The 15,543-nt window shown below is 47.4% G+C and overlaps 1 long non-coding RNA gene across 1 annotated transcript; it reads left to right on the top strand.

Annotated features, from left to right (window-relative positions):
* The first annotated feature begins 3,003 nt into the window (after positions 1–3,003).
* On the top strand, positions 3,004–13,988 carry LOC311198226. The gene is made up of 2 exons (XR_014617688.1): positions 3,004–3,054; positions 13,681–13,988. It is a non-coding gene; the product is annotated as an uncharacterized lncRNA (long non-coding RNA).
* The last annotated feature ends 1,555 nt before the right edge of the window (positions 13,989–15,543 follow it).

Genomic DNA, 15,543 nt, shown 5'->3' with positions numbered 1-15,543 from the left:
TCTCCTCCAGCATTGGACGCTTGCAAGGAGCCCATCTTTAAAGCAAACTAAGAGCAGAACAAATGTCTTTTCTCAGCCTTCCTCTCCAAAGGGAGGGGAGCACACAAACTGCACGTTTACAGCAAAACAAACCAGCAAAAAAAACCCGAAGAATTCCCTGATGTCCCCCAGCCCCGAAACACAACAATTAGACCTATCAACCCAGCACTGTAGCAGAACAATCCTTCTGCGGAGCAGGAGGGAGCCCCGGGGAAAGGGCTGTGGCACACAGGGGCAGAGAGGGGGCTGGGGACCACGGGCTGGTGATGGGGAACTTTCATTAACTTTACTTGTGGTTTGGCCAAAATTAAACTGACAAACCCGTTCGGAGCTTGCTGCAAAGTTACATTTTTTTTTGCATAAACATCCAAGGCAGTTGCCTTTCTCTAGGATGTGTCATTTCCTGTGTAGCTATAATAATATATTAAGTAAAGGGATAGCAATGAATTTACATCTTTACATATGTATAGATGCCGTGGATAGGAAAGACAGCAGGATGTTGTGTATATACAACAGCAGAAATCAGCAGAAAGCATTTTGTTATGAAGCTGGGGAAATGACCACACTGAAATAAGAAACATGCCTGAAATATTCTTGGCATTTAAGACAAGGCTGGCAAGGAAAGGTTTGCAGACAAGTCAGTGTGGGACAGGAAAGCTTGTACGTTGAAAGATTCAAGGGGATGGATGTCATGCTCAGGACACAGGTCATCAAAAAGAGCTACAAAACCAACTTAGTTCTTACCTGCTCCTCACAGGCTTTATTTTAGTCTGAATCGTGCAATGCTATGATTCTATGATTAGGAAGGCAGTCATAAGGAGACTCTCTGGCGACTGAGCTGGAAGAATTAACTGCAGGGATATAGGGGCTCACCTTTGCTCCAGGAAGGACATCTTTCTTTTTGCTGTAAGATGTCTACTTTATTTCCAGCAGTAAAGTGTCAAACCCAGAAAGGAAGCGATATAATTACTGCTGGTACCTACTACAAACTCGGACCTCTGAAGAGAGACCAGTGCAGCTTTTCAAATGTCTACCATTTTGAAATCAGAAAAACATTTTCTATCAGACAGAAGAATCCCTCTTGAATCCCCCCTGGCCCTTTTGAATTCACGCCCTGCCTTACATCAAACGCTTTTTTGCTGATTAACTGCACAATCAGGTCCCTGCAGATCAGGGGAAGAATGGAGAAGAGAAAAGCAACCTCTTTTCCAGAGAACAATACCATTATTTCAGCTCCATTGGACAGGAATGTGTGATTTCACAGCCCACTGCCCTTCTCTCCCATCTCCAAAAACACTGCCAGAGATCCACTGCTCCAAGTCCCCACCCATTAGTACCAGATCCAGCATTTATAACTTGGGTTCAATATTTGTGCATGGGGGGCTACGCACACACACATACATATATGGAGAAAGCATCCAAATCAGAAACAGCTCCCAAGCCCAGGAATAGATACAAAGGAAGTTTAGTTTAGTTTTAAAAATATCTAATAAAAAAAATTCCAGTTCACACGCACACAAGTTATATTTTGGGGTCAGATTTGGTAATTTGGGGTGAAGGTAGTTACCAAATGAAAGAGATTTTAAAACTAAAATCATTCAGCAGTTGAGAGAGAAATACACTTTTCCAAAAATGGATTAGTTAATAAAATGCCAGTAATTACAGTTTTGTTTTGTTTCTTTTTGTTTGTTTGGAGTTGTGTTTTGGGGTGGGGTTTTTTTTGTTTGTTTAAAAAGCCTTTTTTATCCAGAAAAGTGTCTCGCAGTCTCACAGCTCACCCAGTTCCTCTGCTGTTAAGTTGGACTGGAGCATGAAAACAATTCCATTTTACAAACATCAGCTGAAAGCGATTGTTGAAGGGCTGATTCCACAGTTGTGAGTTTGTTAGTTAACAACATGGCAGAAAAGTGTCCAAAAAAAGAAACTCACCAAGACATTTCCCCGTGAGAGACAGAGACCGTCTCTCAATGACTCTCTCAGGCTTTGTTTATTCATTTTTGAACGATTCCTGCGGTTTACAATCTGCAGGGCAAGAGCAAGACTAAGCCTCCCTCCCTCGCCCTTAAACTTTGATACCTTCTGATTTCAGCGCAACCGCGCGTACAAAAGGAAAAGCTCTTGTTGTCATGAAAGTGCACTGAAGTGACCTGCCGTGATTTAGTCGGTCACAATTAAATCCCTCGCTTGGCTCAGCTCGCGGAGAGCTCGGCTGCGGGAGGGGAGCGCGGCCGCCTGCGCCGCTGCCCGCCGGTCGGGGAGGGAGAGGAGCAGCCTCTCCCGCGGGCACGGCCACGCCGAGCGCCCCCAGCAAACGCTCCCCACCTACAGCAATCATTACTATTCTAATTTGACAAATTTAGCCATTTGTTTTTGCCAGGGCAGGGCTGGCGTGCCTTCTTGCGGGAAAGAGGCTGGAGCTTTGAAACCGAAATAGGCACAAAATAGCTGCAACCTCTTGGGCAAAGCAGCAGCGCACACCCCCCCATACCCCTGCCTCCCCCCCCCTCCCCGCCCCCCGACCACACCTCTCCGATCCGGGACCGCCGGGGATCAGTTTTGTTCCCCCAACACCAGCACCGCCGAACAAAAGAGAGAAAGAGAGAGAAAATAATATTTGCTCAGGTCTCTCCCCCCCCCACACCCCAACCTCTGTTCGCCTTTGATTTATCTGTTTACAACCGGGACCCCCTCAGTTGAAACAAAAAAATCAATGAAAATGTAGTTGGAGAAAAGGCGGGCAAACTGCTGGGGGAAAAAAAAATTTGTGAATGGAAGAATGTGTTTGTGCATTCATTGTTAAAATAAAGAGCGTGCCGTGACGTCAGCGCCCCCGCGCCAATGGGCGACGGGATAATATTTTTAAATATCCTCCCCGAGAGCCAATGGGGGAGGCGGTGGCAAAGACTAGCGCAGGGGCGAGCCAATGGCGGGGGAGGTATGCTAATGAGGAGTTGGTCAGGCAGGAGCTGAATGTCAACTAGTCAAAGATGGAGGCTGGAGCGGGGAGGCCATGAGGTTGGTACTGGAGGATTTGCCCACGTTTTGATCGATCAGGGAGCGACGCCGAGGCGCGCCCGGCGCGGCGGCGGCCGGCGACGCGGGGCGGCGGGAGGCGGCGGGGGAAGGGGGGGCGGGGGGGGGGGATGCGGAGCCGCGCCGCTCTCGCCACCTCTTTTGCGCCTCTTTTGGCAACTTTCCCCCCCGCGGCGCGGGGATCCGTCCCTCCCACCGCCAGGTACCGCGCAGCGAGCGGGGCCCGCCGGCCCTGCCGCCGTCCGGGGGCCGCATCCGCCTACCCGGGCGGAAATGGCGGGAGCTGCGGGCCCCGAGGGGAGGCGGAGGGGCGGGGGGGGGGGGCGCGGGGTGACGGCGGGGCGCGCCGCCGCGGCTCTGACAATGACCCGCCGGACGAGCGGCAGCGGGCCGGGCGGGCCGAGGGGCGCCCCCCGCCCCGGGCAGGCGAGGGGGGAGAGAGGGGAGGCGGGTCGGCGGAGAGAGGCGGAGGGGGCCCCGGTTACCGGCTGCGCCCCCTCGCCCTCCTCCCGTGCGGGGGCTCCCCGGCGGGGCCGCGCCGCCGGCGGCAGCAGCAACCGGGCGCTTCCCGGAGAGGTTTCCCCGTGGAACGGGCGGGCGCGGGAGCCTTTTCCTCCCCCTTTCCTAACTGCAGCGGTTTCCCGAGCGAAGTTCTGGCTGGTCGGTTTGCCTTCTGGCGTGCGATCGATACGAGGTGTTGAAACGAGCCGGCGGCCGGAGCCGCCTCGGACGGCAGCGGGGCTGGGAATAAAACTTGGGAGCGGCAGAAGCGGCAAAGAGCTGTGTGTGTGTCAGCCGAAAATGGAGGGGAGAAGAGGGGACGGGCGCGGGTGTGCATCGTCCGTGCGCGGAGTGCTGCAGGAGTACGGGGAGAGGCGACTGCTGGCAGGCTTGGCTGAGAATCTCTAGATAGCGGTGAGCGATTCCGTCCCGTCGTCCGTCCCCGTCCACCACCCCCACCCCCCCCCACCCCTTTCCCTCCTCTCTCAAACATTTCCCCTATGCAAACACTTCGGAGAAATTACGATCCCGCGAATCAAATTCTTTCCGCCGGAGCCGAGCCCGCTCCCTGCCCGCCCCCAGCTCCGCGCCGAGGACGCGGTTCCGCGGGAGGGTTGGCGGCTGCTGCCCGCGCTCATTGTGCCCCGGAGCAAATCCTATCCCGTCTTTAAACGCAGCTAAAGCTCCTCTCTCTCCAGGCACCACGTCGATTTTGGTTTTTTGCTAAGAGATCCCGCGTCAGGACCCCTCCTTTTTTTGCTTAAAACCCCCAAACAGCGAGGCAAGAAGTCACATGCTATCTCCAGCCAGTATTTATATTGGCTTAATATTTAAATCTCGTAAAACTAATGCTTTGCTTAAATAGTCCCGAGTTTTTGCAATAAACCAGGGTGCGCAGCCCAAAGTGTTTCTTTGGCATTCTTGCACTTTGCCCCAATTCCGCTCCGCTTCCCTCCAGTGTGTGGTCTTTGAGTTGTGTAAGGAAAGCTTGTACCCTCGAATACAAACCTGGGGCTCTGGAATTAAAAAATCCTCCGAAAGTATAAAGCACATTCTAGTTCTCTCTTTTTCTTTCCTTTTCTTTCCTCCTTTCTTTTTCTTTTTTCTCTTTATTTTTTATTTTTTTTAAACATTTCCAAACTAGCCTAGGTTTCTGCATTAGGGAAAAATTATTGTACAAAAAAAAGGAGGAGAAATTAAAATTAAATTAAAAAAATAAGTGATACAGTTTAAGAATCTAATTGGGTTGGGGCATTTCCAAATCAATTGGCTTTTTGTTAATACTAGTCTGAAAATTTGACAACTGGAATTCATTTAGTGCATTTTCTCACTCAGCCCAAACTCCCCCAGACTTGAACCAGTTTAATTCATTTTAGCATTTGGTACGATTCTTAGCTGTCTGTGCAGTTTATGGAAAGTTGTTTTCAACTTTGGATTTCTTTGCATATTCTTTGCATTGTTTGCAGTCTGAAATCGAAACATTTTATAATTTCTCGAGTGATCCTTATTTAGCAAGTAGTTACATTTTCCAGCTTTAAGTTTGAAATTGTATGAAGAAACAAATGGTAAACAGTTTGAAACCTAAAGACTAACGAGTTGACTTTTAAATGTTACTTATTGATAAAATTATTTGGAATGTCTGATTTGTAATGATTAACTGATGTTTTCTCCTTACCACCCATATATTCTTTTTTGAAAAGGAAAAATTACAACAGTAATGTTTTCATGGTGCAAGCAGATGATTTTTAAAGGTCTCTCACTCCTAGATGGCAGTTGTTTTGAAAGCTTGTTTAGATGCTTGTGTAAAATACCAAGACTTCCTTAGCAATTTAAATTAAATAAAAAATAATTTAAGCTATTAGCAAGAGTGTATGTAACAAATACCAAATATTTTAGGAGACCATTCAGATAAAAGCAATAGAAAAAGGTACGAAATTCTCCTCCATTGTGTCTTATAGATAACCTTTAATCTCATTCATTACACCTACTTTTGTAAAATACTGGTGTGCTGAAACACAAGGAGGACAATCCCAATTCTGGTCTTTGCTTTTACATTTACCATAGAGAAGAAAAAAGTTCCTAAAACAAGCTCATCTAAATTCTTGCTGAAGTTAATTTAAGATGCAGTTGTGAAATACTAAAATCTAATTTTAAAGAATGACATTGAATCAATGTGGTTGTTGAAACTCCTTTTTTTTGAATGTAACAAATCTGTTTTAGAGTAAATCATGCACAGAAGGCCATCACTTGGAGAAGTTTCTAACTGATTTATCATTTATTTTGGAAAGTCTCTGAAGTATGCTGTTGTCCAGAGCCCTTTTTCTGTTGTACTACTGGCAATTATGATGAGCAGTGCAATATTAAAAGGGCATTGGCTGGCAGAAACATGACCCCCTTTAGCAGCCCACCCTCTTCAGAGTGGGCAAACAACCCTAAAATAGATGCCTCCTCCAGTGTATTTATGCACGTGTGTGAAATAAGGTTTTATACATGTGGGAGTGGTTTTAAATAAGGAGAGAGATTCTGGGTTATACTTATACATATATGTCTTTCTATAGAAAGGGGCTGGAATCATTTAAACACATCCTATTTAAAACATAAGCTCCAGACATTTCTGGGAGCTTTCAAGGTATCACATTAGCTGCTTTGTTTAGCAATAACTTGTAATTCATTATTAATTTCTAGATATTTCCATACAACATCCACACTGATTTTTAAAAAAAATGATTTCTTTATAGATTTTTCCCCTTATAGAAACTTTCCCCTATATGTTTTAGGTGGTCCCTATCAATGTCTATAGGGATTTAATGCTGATGATTTGTTTCTAAGAATCTGTGCTGTTTATACTATGATTTTTTGAGTGGTGACACACAGAGATACATGTGAGATTGAAGCCCAGACACTAGATATTTTTGTACAAAGTCTCTCAATTTCTGTAACATTTTCCACAGCAAATCAAAGCACTGTGTATTTATAGCATTCTATATACACACACACACACCCCAGCCTTTTTCATCTGTACTGGTCAGCCACCATAGAATGCCCAGCACAATTAAGAAAACTTCTGAAGGCACAGGAAGGGACTGGCACTTTCTATGATTTATTTAAATTGTGCAGTTCAGATTCACTGACTGACCTATTTGGGTTTTATGAAAACACATACATTTGGAGATGCTGAATTATGTCCCTTGTTCTTTTATTCTCCATTACTGTGGCAAAATATTTTATTGTATAAAACCTTTATAACATACCGTGCCTAGATACACTGGGCATGTAGCAAAAGACTTGAATGGTTTGTTTAACAAGCCATACTAACAGTGGTCTCTCTCGCTCTCTCTTTTTTTTTTCCCCCTCTCTTTCTGTCTTTTTTTTTTTATAAACTAACTTTTTGTTGGTTTTTTTTACCTTGTCTAATTACGATTGCAAATAAACTTTCTCATGCAGAGTTTTATTGGGGCTAAACATAAAAACGTTATTGTGGTTAACACTGTAATGTAACAGTCCCTTACAAAAGGATGCAGGGACAGCTGTGCAGAACGTGACAGTGGCTGCTGGTATCGCTGGCTCTGACAATGTTGCACTACTGTCTGCACAAATAAAGCAGTGCAATAATATTGTCAAAGCATTTGGTTCCAGTCCTAATACATCCTTTATGATCAGTTACTGTTGCACACCCAGCCCCTGACATTATGGGATTCTGTAGTTATTTAATCCATTTTAGTAGGGAACCAGCCCCTTACTCTGATTTCTCACCACCACCACCGCAAAGGATGTAGTGAGCATTAAAATGTCAAGATCGTGTAGAAATTCCCTTAAAAACAAAAAAAATCCCTACCCTTGTGTTTGTTTGTTTGGTTGTGTTTAGGTTGAGTGGTCTGTATGGAAATTCCTTAGGTTTTGTTCCCCGTTTTGACTGCTTGAGTGTACAAAATGGATTGCCCTTTCTGCCACTACCGTGGGCTTGTGTGTCTAAGTTGTAAAATAAAAAGCTGGCCTATTCACATTTTAAGGCCCTCTTGTCCTCCTTTAGAGTAATCACCACCTTTAAAAATATCCTGCCCAGGTTTGAGTATTTTCTTGATACTGCTTTAAAAATAGAATCTTATAAACCTAAAGATGTTATTGTTGTGTATAGAATTCAGTCACTTTGATATATACACATGTATTCACAGGCAATTTAATTTTTGCTTCCTATTTTTAAAGTTCCATAGTATTTTACTTTTAGAGGAATTACTGTTAAGATTAAAGCACTATCGATACCTTCATTTTCATTTAAAAAAAAAAGTGGAAGGCATCTAAATAATAATCAATAGGTTTTGAAAGACAATCTTTCCCTACACTTCCCAATAGCAACATGGAGCGAAGTGAGAGATGCAGGGATGATGTAGGCCTAAGAACAGGAATACTGCATTCAGAATTGATCTTTAAATAACAATATGTTGGTGACTGTCACTCGGTGTAGTTGGAGGCAGATGTGGTATTTTCGCTTGCAGCTGCTAAGAAAGGGGTTGGAGGGCTGGGGGATGGGACCTTCCTCTCTGTCTCTCTCTCTCTCTCTCTCTTTTTCCTGAAGCCTTGAGCTGTTACCTTGGGAGCAAAGGGTGGGGGTGGGGAGAGCCGTCATATTGGAAATCAAATCTAGGTAAAGGAGCGTTTTCAGATTGCACAGCACATCCCAAGCCAGGCCAGGGTGTGCTAGTGAGCGAGCCATGGGGAGGCAGAAAATGGAGGACTACATCCTGAGGGGGGGGCGCAGGTCATGTCCCACTTCAGAGGGATGAGGGGAGGCCAAATCCTTAATAACGCTCTCCAGTTCTTCAATGAACAAGCGAGCAAACAAAAGACACCTTTCCAGTCCTTCTGTTTCTGGTGAGGAGCTGAAGCCTGTCTCCCTTTCACGCCCAAAGAAGGCTAAACCTCCATGCCAGAGGCATGGTTCTAGTGGCGGATGCGGGGTACGGCTCCCAGGCCTCAGTGGAGGTAACCTGAGCCAGCATGGCTCCCTTTCTGTGGCGCTTTTCTTTTCATCCCTCTCTGCATTGTAGCACGGTTGCCATTTTTATGTGCGTTAAGGAACGGGAAGGCCTGTTCAGCTTTGGCACTCTCCCCATCCCCCCTAATTTTTCATTAATTAAAAAGTAAAAGAGTGTGAAATCTGTAAGGATTCTGCTGGGGGTGGGGTGCCTTCCCTCCCCCCTCATCAACAGGAGCACAAGAGTGACCAGAAGTGGAAACGCAAGGGGGCCTTTGCAGGCCCTGGCCAAAGAGGATGGGAAGGAGGGTGGAAGGAACTTGAAGCCACCCTCAAGTGGAGCAGCAATTTGCTCTGTGTGTGTGTGTGTGTGTGTGTGCGCTCAAGGAATCCGTCAGCGAGTGAAAATAAGTGCTAGTGAAAGCCTTGGTGGGGCTGATCCTGGGCTGTAAGATGGCCTCTCAGATGTCTGAGCCTGCCTTGTTTGGAGGTGGAGAAATCAGGGGGAGGGGGAAATAGATGCATACTTGTTTTCCTGTGTAAAGTTATGTCTTTAAAAAGAATATAGGCACTACAGTTGAAAATGTCCCCTGGGCGTGGGGGCGATTTGAGGTGTGTGATGTAGGGAAAGGCCTGTGCGGTGACAAGGACAGTGTTCCACTGGCAGAGGGCGAGGGCACACCCTCAGAGCCCTCCTGCTCTGCCTGGGGTGAATGGAGCCCAGGTCGGGCCCTTCACCAGCACCAGCTTTCTTGAAGGTAGGCCCCAAGGGTGTGGGGGCCGAGGACAGGGTTCCCTGCAGATTTGGGGCTGGGATGGAAGTTACACATTCCAAACCGTCCCTTCCCTACTCTCTTTCTTTTGGTTTTTTTTTTTTTTTTAACCCTGCCTGGCTGAGGAATGTAAAGTTGGGGGAAAAAAAAGAAAAAAAAAAGAAAAAGCACTGGGGGAAAGCAAAAAAAAAAAAAGGAGGGGGGGATTCGGAAGCAAAGGCCCCTTCAGGAGTCTGTATTTGTGCAAGGGAAACCATTTGCATGTGTGTGGAGATGCCAGAGTTTGTCTCCAGTTGGGTCGGAGGGGGAGGGCGCGGGAGGAATGCGGGGAATCAGGTCGGGCTGCGGGGGGAAGGGCTCCGGCAGAGCCTCCATCCTGTTGTTGCATAAACTTGTTAAAAGAACCCCTCCTCTGTGGAGGCAGCACACATAGGGTATTAGTGTGGTGGAGGAGGCCAGACCTGCGCCCTGGCTACACAACCAATTGGAGCGGAAAGTGAAATCAGATGGTTTAAGTTTTCAGAGGGTTTTTTTTTTTTTTCCTTTTTTTTTTTTTTTTCAAGGGGACTTTTTGAGTCATTGCATTGAGTGCTAGATCTGTGTTAAGGTCGCTCCTGCTCTCTCTGCTCTTGGGTGGTTTGGAGAAGGGAGATGGCCGGGCAGGGGCAGGAGGTGTCGCTTACCTTCCTGCGGTGCCCCTGGCCCAGCCAGAGTTGGGCTTGAGGTCGGGTGAAGAAATCACACCCCCTACCCCTGCAGGCAGTTTGTGGGCAGCCGGGGTGTGTGATGAGGGGAGTCTGTCCCCTATCATGGGCAAAAAGTTATTTGGGGGATGCTGAGATCAGCCCCGCACGTGCTCCTTCCCCAGCCAAGGCAACTCCAAGACCTTTCACTTGCCCTGCTGTACATGCAGGGCCAGAAGTGGGATCGGCACTTCCAAGGTGATAGGATTTAGCCTTATTTTGCTCCTGCATTTAGTACCACAAGTCTTTTTTTTTTTTCCATCAGACAGCAGAGCGCTGGTAAACACCATGCAGAAAAGCCGTATTGTGGGGTTACAAAGTCTAGGCTGTTTAAGGAGCTCTGTCATTCCTTTTAATGGAGCTCACTGACGCAGATCTGGCTTCTGCCAGCCGAGGAAACGTTGCTGCTGAGAAAAGGGTTATTGAAACCCACAAACTAAATATTATAAGCAAGAATCAAATGGCAGGACGTTTTGGAGTGTAATCCCTCCTGATTTCAGGAGAAGGGGAACGTATTGATAAGTAACTGTGGTTAACAGAGTCCCCAGGCTCAGTGGGTGAAACACACTTGGGAAGGTGGTGTTTTCAGAGAGGATTATCAACCCTTACTCTCTGGAGTCTCTCACACCTGGACAGGTTGACTCTTGCATGGAAGCAAGAATCCCCTTTTTCTCTGGATGGATTTGTACAAACTTGCTAGATAGACTTAAGGAGCCAGGACTGGAATGCTAAGAATTTTCTCTCTCTCTCTCTCAAAAAAAAAAAAAAAAAAAAGGAAAAAAATTAAAAGGAAAGAATTAAAAAGGCAACACTTTCCAGTTTTAAAACAATGATAAAATTATTAAATAGGATTGAAAACTCTAAATCAACTCTCAGCCTACAGCTGTTTCCAAAGTGTTTGCTCTGACCTTTGGTAATAGTGTCAATTCCGCTGCAGAAAATATATTGTGGACTTTATAATGTATTTAATTGCAAGATGGCTTTTAAATGGTCTCCTTTCCTCAGGCTAGCAAAATGGCTGTGGCCAGGGAAACAAGGCTGGACTGAAGCTTTGTTGCCCTGCTATGTTTTGAGAGGTTGCAACTGAGATGAAAATTTAAAAATCCCAAAGTGGCACCTTCAACCACAAGAGAAACAAACAAACAAGCAAGCAGCAACAAAGGGAAAGGGAAATGGCTCCCTAAACTAAACGAGGCAAGACAAGGTCTGATCTCACAAGGAGCAGAGTCTGGCCTTTGAGCTCCAGCAAGTCAGCTCACTACTTTATTTATCCCAAAGCTTCATCCTAAGGACACTTCAGTCTGTTTGTCTACAAACATCAGAAAAGGGGAGCTTAATCATATAGCAGTGACTCCACTACAGTAAAAAATTCCCCCCATACACACTGCCAAAAAAAAAAAAAAAAAGTGCTTCCATTATTGAGCAACATATAAAGTATTATTTCCATACTAGTCTGGGTGACATTTCCACTTAGTTTCTATAACTGTGATTAAAGGCGAGAGAGGTTTCTAAACATATCTAGAGATGCTGAGCCTCCCGGTGTATAAATAGCATGCATTTCATAATCTCGTGTTTAAACGTTTATTCTAAAATAACCCCCATATACATTCCACAGAGTCTCCCTGCTATAGGACATAGCACGGCCGAGGCTTTGCATATTGTTTGCAAACTGTGAGAATATTATTGGAGGTTGATTCAGTCTTTCTTTTTCTTGTCTTGTACAAAACAAAAAAGCGTGGGGGAGTCCTGAGCCAATACACCACTTGGAGATAAGGACATTTTTGAGACACATCTAGGCTTTCAGCACAGATCCAGAACCAGAAAGACAAAGTAACTTAACTGCCTCTGCTTGGAACTTAGCTTGTGGCTGAGGTTTCTAATTACATCCCTTACCTTCTCCTGCCAGTTGTAGCTTCTGCAGTTACAGAGATTCTTAGGTTGTGTAGAAATGGTCAAGTCGTGCTTCCCACACACCCTACTGATGCATTAGTAACATCACTGGATGTGCAAATTGTTTCCCCTGTCTCTTGGGCCATTGGAAAAGTTAAATTGTGTATTAAGTGTAAATCTTGTTTGAGATAACATCAAGGCCGAAGAGTGGAAAAGGCATTGTAAACAATAAACAAAATAGAGACTGGACTGGAATAGATGGAAAGGTAAGGCCAAGCCTAGTTGCATCTTTTTATATATATATATATATATTCTCAGTCCAACTGTGTGTCTAGGTTGCAGGGGTTGTTGAGAAGCAGAGAGGCAGGATTAAACCTGAGGTTTTGCCAAGGTAACAAGAATACAGAAGTTTGATAAAACTCATTCTGAGCCGATTACGGCAATCTCTGTGAACATAGCCATTTAATTAGCACGAGCAAAGGTTAATACAAATAAATAATGTGGAAAAAGAGATCCCTGTTTGCTTCCAACAAGCATCACAAAGGATGAGGGGAGGGAAGGGTTGGGGCAGATTAGAGATTTTGTTTATCAGTCCATTAGAAAAACAAACAAACAATGGAGCTTCCCCTGTTCTCTTTTCTTTGGCATGTCCTTGGTTTTCAACTGCTTTGGGCAAGTCAGGCAACATCAAAAGGGATACAGGGCTGCCTCACACCAGCATGCCAAACGCCAGGGATCTCTAATGGCAAAGACCAGATCGATGTGGCATGCATAAATTAGCCAGGAATCCATGAATTAGGGGATTGTCTCTCCATTACACTCCTATTTAATCCACTGGAAAGCAGGCTGAGGAAAGAGAAGCTTAAAGTGTCAAAATCATGGGCTGGTTTGGGATGTCCTGGGAATGAAGGCTCCTTCCTCTGGACTTTTAAGTGTTCCTATGTGACACATGCACTGCAGCACGTTTACTGGGAACCACACTGCAGAGGAAGAGTCTAGTTGGCAAAGCAGCCCCGAAGGTGGAGGTGTCTCAGCCCCTCCCTGGGAATCATTTCTGTGGCTGTTGGTGTGTTCAACGCTAAGCAAGCCCCAGCTGAAGATTGTGCTTTCCAGTTTAGGACAGAAAAGGTGCTGGGGAAAGAGGGAGAGAAGAAGAAAAAGCCAAACAAAATGAGCTAGGACAAAACACGTGTGCGTCTCCAAACACTATTTAATCGGTGTGCATTAACGTGAAGGCAGTGCTGGAGAGCCAGCCCTGGAGATCTTGTTTCGCTTTCTAATTTTTGGTGTGTATTTAATCCCGTGATTTCCAATGAAGGGAGGGATATTTTAAAACACTGGGCTTTCCAAGTAGGACAGCCCTAGAAAGGAAGTTCTCCGAGGGCTTGATGCCTGTTACTCAGAGGTTCAAAATACAACTATCAGTTAATCAAATAAATAGCACTTCTCAGCCTCTAACAGCTAGACAGCTAATTGACTGAAGTTATTAATAAAGGACACAAATCTACAGAGGAGAAGAATGTGAGAACTGGGGGCAGAGGCATAGAAACCTGGATAAAATCCACACTGGAGTTAAATGTCTTGGGAAAAGGGTAGTGCCCATGCAGAGATTCTGCGGGGTCAGAGATTTACTGCATTCCTGCATCCCCACCCTCCTGGAAGCACACAGTACTGTGATCCATAGGGCAGTGCACTGCTTTCTAACTTTGTACCCCTTCCCCATTTGCAGGCACGGAATGAAGCTCCCTCCAGTCACCTGCTGCAAGACACATTATCCAGCTTCCTAACCTTAAGGATGAGACCCTATCAATATTGCCTCTGCTTTTGTGATCAGGGTAGTAGTGCAATATTGCTTATAGGGTCTTTTCTTTTGAGGGTTATTCTTCATGGAGAGAAGAAAACCACAGCAGGAAAAAAAAATAATCCTGTGTGCCCATTGAGTTAAGGGAAAAAGTTGTGAAATGCCGAGCATTGTTAGATAGGCAAGTAATTGTGCAGAGATGTTATTTGTGACAAATAATCATGCTATTGTGGTGACTCAGGTTGTGAGTAATGGGCATATTTTTGATGCTATCACACAGGATTCAAACATGAGGCCGTTTTAAAATGCAGAAGCAGGGACTGAAACCGGAGAAACCCATCATGGCTCCATTTTAAAATAGTATCGAGTCCTCAGATGTTTGAAGGATGCCTATTTTACATAATGATGTAAACACCCACCAAGGGATGGGAGGAGATACATAGTCACACTTGCTGTTTCTGTGCCTGATCCCAGCCCGAAAGCCAGCACGGTGCGAAGCAGAACACAGCACAAAGAGGCCGAGGCTCTAATACCAATAACCTCGAAACAAAGCTCATGCCTCTACCCGGTGAGCACGGCCCACCAGCTCCAGCGCCGGGCTCCACAGCCAGGCCAGGGCCCAGCCACCCGGGGGCTGTTCCAGGGTCGGGCGGTGCAGCAGGGCTGGGCACTGCCTCCGGCCCTTCCCGAGAGCTGTTCACAGAGGTACGTGGGAACGGAGCAGGGATGGGGGTGTTAAATCTTCTCTCCGCTGTGTGAGGGATCAGCTGGGGGCTGACAGCAGCCGGGATGGCCGAGTGGGTGGCCCTGCCTTCCATTTCAGGTGGTCCCCGCGGTCCCTTTCGGGACCTCAGGGGCCCAGGGAAAGGGGTGGTGGGAGGGGACTGGGGGCCGGATCAGGGCGCGGTGGAGCAGCCGCTGCCGCGGGGCTTTCAGGGCCGGTCCCCGGGCAGCGCGGGGCCGCTGCGGCGCGTCTCTCCGCGGCGGCCGGGCTCGCTCGGGGAGAGCCCGGAACCCTACGACGGAGCCATGCCCGCTACCTCCCCCGTTGTACTGCCGGCCTTGCCGCTGCCCTCGGTTTAACCCTCCACGCCCCCCCTCGCCCAGCATCATTCCCTCCAGCTCGGGGACAAAGCCAGGACACCCCCTCCCCTCCCCGGGCTCTCCCTCCGTGCCCCCAGCCCGACGACCGGGCTGCAGGCCGAGGGACGGCCGCGGCTGCTGAGCCAACGCTGGGACCACCGGGCGGGCTGCCCCTCTTTCCCTGTTGCACTACTGTCACGGTCGCAGCGAGCAGTGCAATAATGAAAGGGCGTCAGTGCGCCGGGGAGCGGCGAGAGCGGGGACGAGCCGGTGACAGCGTGAGGTGACAGGACGTCCCGCCACCTCCCCCCCGGGAGCCACCTTAATGGGGGGGGTTGGATGTGGGGGGGAGTGCTTGGTTGTGCAACTTTCTTTGTTTAAACACGCAGCGGCGGAAAGCGTGCGCGCAGGGACAGGGCAGGGCAAGGTGAGCGGCTCCGCGCACAGCCCTGACCCGGGCCCGCGGCGACCGCCGCTCCGCACCCCGCTGGCCGCGCTCCCCTAGGCTGGCCGCGGAGCGTGGGGCAGGACGCCCCTGGGCTGTACCCGGCCAACACCAAATAAATAAAGTGACTCCCACGTCCCCTGTCGCTGCCTTTCCTTCCTGGTGGTTTTACTTGCCGGTCACCAGTCCCTCCCGCCTCCCCAGCGGGCATACGCAGGTAAAAGTCCCTTCGACGGGTTTTTGTCCGGTGATTCGGTGAGCTA

This window comes from Gallinula chloropus (genome assembly GCF_964237585.1).
Source record: "Gallinula chloropus genome assembly, chromosome: 17".
Classification (NCBI taxonomy): domain Eukaryota; kingdom Metazoa; phylum Chordata; class Aves; order Gruiformes; family Rallidae; genus Gallinula; species Gallinula chloropus.
The sequence above is the reverse complement of the archived record's forward strand: the minus strand, read 5'-3'. Positions and strand labels throughout refer to the sequence as shown.